We start from the raw sequence: 5548 nt of genomic DNA, 5'->3' as shown, positions 1-5548 counted from the left end.
GCGAGGAGGGAATCTAGAGAGGCAGTCTGTCCATGGAGGCCTTGCTGAGCTGCAGTGGGCTCTGCCCAGTTTGAAATTTCTGGTGGCTTTGTTTACACTGTGAGGGTAAAACTGCCTACTCAAACCTCAGCAACGGTGGGTGCCCTTCCCTCCACCAAGCTGGAGAGTCCCAGGTCGAGCTCAGACTGCTGTGCTGGCAGCGAGAATTTCAAGCCAGTGGATCTTAGCTTGCTAGGCTCCGTGGGGGTGGGACCTGCTGAGCCAGACCACTTGGCTCCCTGGCTTCAGCCCCTTTCCAGGGGAGTGAACAGTTCTGTCTCCCTGGCGTTCCAGGCGCACTGAGGTATGAAAAAAAACTCCTGCAGCTAGCTCGGTGTCTGCCCAAACAGCTGGCCAGTTTTGTGCTGTAAACCCAGGGCCCTGGTGGCATAGGCACTGGAGGGAATCTCCCGGTCTGTGGGTCATGAAGACTGTGGGAAAAGCACAGTAGCTGGGCCGGAGTGCATGGTACAGTCCCTAATGGCTTCCCTCAGCTAGGAGAGGGAGTTCCCTGACCCCTTGTGCTTCCCGGGTGAGGCAATGCCCCACCCTGCTTCTGCTCACCCTCCTTGGGCTGCGCCCACTGTCCAACCAGTCCCAGCGAGATGAACTGGATATCTCAGTTGGAAATGCAGATATCACCCACCTTCTGCATCGATCTCGCTAGAAGCTGCAGACCAGAGCTGTTCCTATTCAGCCATCTTGCCAGCAATCTCTCTCCACATGAATTTGAAGGTAAAAATATTAGCATGTAATAAAAGAGTCCATGGAGATATAGGACAGGATCCTTCTCTCTGCTTCTCAGAGCACTCAGGAGTAAACATTTGAGAAATGTTGCCACAATCACCAGAAATGTTCTGACATGGTCCTCTCACACCCACTACGAATCAAAGCTACTCACGTTCAGCAACACGCAGATTTCGTGATGCCACCTGGAGCTGCTCAAGCTACAGACTCCACAAAGCTCACTGCTGAAGCGGATGTTAGCTAGCAAGAAAAAGCAAACCAGAGGATTTACAGTCAGAAAATCTCAATTCAGATATCACTCCTGTCACTTACAGGCTTTAAAGTGCTAGACAAAGCTTTTAGCCAGACCATGAGAGTGATCTGTCTGCAGCACCTGTCACCCTGTGGGTCCTCTGGGAGTATATGACTGATAGAGCTGACTAGGCAGATTTCTACTTCTTTCCACATGCTACACAGGGATCTCACCAAAGCTGAGTCTTTCGTGGAAAAGTGAACACTCTGCAGGTAGAGGTGGTAAAAGTCCTTCTTGCTACAATCTTAAATCCAGTCATTTGAGTTCTCTAAGTTCAATTTTTTTCTGACGAAGAATGGAACGCATAATAACAATATCTCCCTAAGAGGACTATTTTGAGGATTAAATGAGGTAGTGCATGTGAAAACACTGTGTAAATAGACCTCTTCCTCTACAATAATAAGAATTGTTATTTTTGTTACAGCTCTTTTAGAATTTGTTTAGCAGGTTTTCCAGGAAAACCTCTCACTAAAAAATATAAAAAAATAAAAAAATAGTTATTTTTATAATATTCTGCTTACGAACTGCTTTGTACCAAAGTTTTGTGTAAAGTTGGTTTCCATTAATACTTGGAACACTTAATTTTTTTTAACTGGTTCTAGGACACAGATATTTTCTCTCTTTAATCATACCAGAAGTAGACTGAAAAAAATACACTGCTATAAAATTCTTAGAGGAGTTTATAACATTGAGAACACATTCCCTAAACTCTGCTGAAGTTACAATTAAATTATCAAAACTTAGAAAACTTAGAAAGTTAATACCAATTTACCATTTCTGCTTCTTGTGAAAATGGGGATTCTATGTAGCAAAGATAATTTTTTTTTTTTTTGAGGTAGGTTCTCACTTTATTGCCCAAGCTGGATGCAGTGGTGGGATCATAGCTCACTGCAGCCTCGAATTCCTTGGATCAAGCAATCTTCCTGCCTCAGCCGACCAAATAGCTGGGATTATAGGTGTGTGCCACCACTCCTGGCTATTTTTTTTTTTATTGGTAGAGGTGGGGTCTTGGTATGTTACCCAGGCTTGTCTTGAACTCCTGGCCTCCCGCCTCAGCCTCCCAAAGCACTGGGATTACAGGCAGAAGCCACCATGACCAGTCAAAGAGGAGAATGTTTTTAATATATTCAGTGGGTTCTGGGAAGATGACAGTGGCAGCAGTATATTTTAAAATCCAAATCTCAACATAAAAACAGAGTAACTACCTAACAAAATAAAAAACCCACAGACAATATTTACAATGACTAGTTACCAGGCATCCGCACTGACGAATGAGGACAAACCACCAAACAGCCACAAGACCTGAATCATATCAGCAACTGAGCAGGAGAAAGCAAGCGGGGAAGCAATGAAACTTGACAGACTTTGACAGACTTAGAATGAAGGAAGCCCAAAACAGCAACGACTTTTTACTGGGAAGCACGTGGGTAGGTCTTGCCCAACCCACAGACTATGAGTGCAAAAGGTCTGCTACAAAGACTGAGAGTGCTTAAGCAATCTAGACCTTATGACTTCTCTCTAGAAACGTGACCTGCCGGGGCTCCCTTCCAGGATTCCCTTCCTGGACAGCATCACACTAAAGAGAAATGCCAAGTGGAATCAAAATTGAGCTGGACAGAGACAATGGATAACAGAACAACTGATAAAGGAGGCCCAGATAAAGGGGGAGGAGGGAACTGAACTAGGAAATCTCATAAGGCAAACTGACTCTTTTTAATACATAAAAACAACAGAAGAGGGAGTTTGTGTGAAGTTAAAGAAGTTACCCAAAAATCATGAATCAGTCCTACTAACAGTTATGGAAAGCCACTTTCACGTAAAAATTTAAAACAGAAAAGTATTGAGGCCAAATCTCTTGCAGTTATTCCTAAGGGGAAAAACATGAGCAGAATAATCCCTCCACAAGAAAGACATGCTCAAAGAACAAACATAAACTATAACTTTCTATTTCAAAAGAAGGTAAAATACATTAAGAAAATGATGCAAGAAATGAAATGCAAACATTAATCCAAATTTTAAAAACTCATAATTGAGGTGGCAGAACTCAGGGGACAATTAGAAATAAAATGAAGATTCTTTCAGAAATGAAACTGTACTAGAAGAAACAGAATAGCAAACAAAACAAAACAAAACAAAACAAACTTTGCCCTAGGAGAAATAGAAGATTGAAAAAAGAAGAAAAAAAATTTAAATGAAAAAAAATAAAGAAAAAGATTAAAAACCATTAGAGAGAAATTGACAAATACTGAAGACGGATGAAGAAGATTAAACCATAAATAACCAGAATCTCCGAAGAAGAAAAGTAAAATAAGGGGACAAAACAAATATTTAAAACTATAGTTGAAGAAAATTTTCCCTAAACAATAATATGAAACTATGTGTTGAAAAAGCATACTATGTAGCTGAGAATATTGACCTAGAACAACTAACACTAAGATGTATTTCTAGTAAGATGGATGAACTTAAAAAAAAAGAAAATATTTCATTGGCTATGAAGTCAAAACCAGCAAGTGATTTGTAAGGGTAAGAAAATTAGATTACCATCATATTTTTTACAACAATACTTTATGCCAAAAGAAAACAGAGTAACATACTAAAGAGACTCAAGGACTACAATACGAACCAACATTAAAATGGTCAACTATAAAAGCCACTGAACAATATTTACAATGACTAGGTTACCAGGCATCCACACAAATGAGTGAAGACAAAAACTTTGAGAATATTGTTTTTTAGCCCTTCCTAAAGACTCTTACTAGTCAATGAGTTTCAGATCATTAAAAGAGATATCAGCATGAGGACTGGTGGTATACATTAAAGACAATTACCTGAAACTAATAATAAGTGTGAGTTAAGAGAGAGTATAACATGTAAAGGCTACATTTGCACATGATGCAGATATAGCATTGCTATTAAAAAATACAGTCAGAGAAGGGAGATCATATGAAAAAAGTATTTGAAGCTGTTTTTTGTACTTATGCTGTTGTTGGTATAAAAAAGTATGTGTATTATTATTCTGATCCTGTTGTGTGTGTAATGTGGAATAAAGTTAATGAGTAATTATGAGATATTCTAATTTCATCTGCTATGGTTTGAATGTTTGTGTCCCCTCAAAATTTATATGTTGAAATCTTAACCCCCAAGGTATGGTATTAGGAGGTAAGGCCTTGGGGAGGTGATTAGGTCATGAGAGCAGAGCCCTCATGAATGGCATTAGTGCCCTTATAAAAGATGCACCAGGTAGCTTGTTCACCCCTTCCACCAGGTGAGGCTGTAGTAAGAAGGAGCCATCTATAAACTGGGAAACAGGCCCTCACTAGACATGGAATCTACTGGTATCTTGATCTTGGACTTCCCAGCCTTCAGATTTGTCAAAAATAAATATCTGTTTTTTGTAAGCTATCCAGTTTATGGTATTTTGTTATAGCACCCCAAACAGACCAAGACACTGTCATCTACTGTATACCTGGGAACTAGGAATCTTGATATGGGGAAAAGAGATTGCAATGTAGTATAAAGAAAGCTAAGTAAAAAAACCCATAGTCCTGAACTTTCATTAGAAATATCAGTAGACACGTTTTCTAGTTCTGCTACTGAAAAGTTGCAGAAACAATAACCAACCAGGTAGAACCAAGCATTAATGCCTGGATTGTGGTCTTGAAATTTTATTTCCCAAAGGTTTTGCTTTGAAATCTAATTTCAGAGATATTAGAAATTTTTGGAGACATGACGGATTCCATGTCTAGGGATGGAACCATATAAATGAGCCTGTAACATCTGCTATTAGATATCAAAGAAATTAGCAAAATTACTAGGATATGTCAAAAGGGCTCAGGAGCCAACTTGAAGAGAATCCTATTAGCCGAAGATAGGATAATTTGAGCTTCAGGAAAAAAAAGTAATAATTGCTATTCATTGAAATCTTATTAAATATACAGAAATCCATGAGTTCATGATAATATTATTCAAAAAAACAAAGAACTGTTCAGCTTCAGAGGATGAAAAGGAACCAATTAATTATCTTGAAAACTGGTAAATTAGGGGAAAAGAACCAATCACTTATTCTGCCTTTTCTACATGAACTGCAGCACTGGGTAGCCGAATGGTAGATGAGGAGATCCATCTCCTTATAAAAGTATTCCAACTAATACATGAAAAAGAAATCATGGAATTTGAGTGTCAACATTTTGCAACCTCCAATGAATTAGTGGATCTAGATATCAATAGTTCCTAATATCACAAAAAGAGAGTTGACCAGACATTTTATGCCTCCTAATGAAAGAACACACACAAAACCTATAGCCTCACTGAAAGGAATAAAACCCAAGTCTGCAGAAGCCTTTGAATCCAGTTGCCACTTTTCAGGAAATACAGAGAATACAGGTACATGCCAAACTGTACCATAAGTGTGAAAACAGTGATACCCAGCTGTGGGAAACTACATATCAAACAGCTCTAGTTTTTCAATAG

At 39.2% G+C, this 5548-nt stretch overlaps 1 pseudogene; it reads left to right on the top strand.

The window, feature by feature from the left end:
- The first annotated feature begins 1491 nt into the window (after positions 1 to 1491).
- LOC123568143 (U7 small nuclear RNA) lies at positions 1492 to 1544 on the top strand (annotated as a pseudogene).
- Positions 1545 to 5548: the final 4004 nt, after the last annotated feature.

This window comes from Macaca fascicularis, chromosome 12 (genome assembly GCF_037993035.2).
Source record: "Macaca fascicularis isolate 582-1 chromosome 12, T2T-MFA8v1.1".
NCBI lineage: Eukaryota > Metazoa > Chordata > Mammalia > Primates > Cercopithecidae > Macaca > Macaca fascicularis.
Note: the sequence above shows the minus strand (reverse complement) of the source record. Positions and strands in the feature narration are given on the sequence as shown.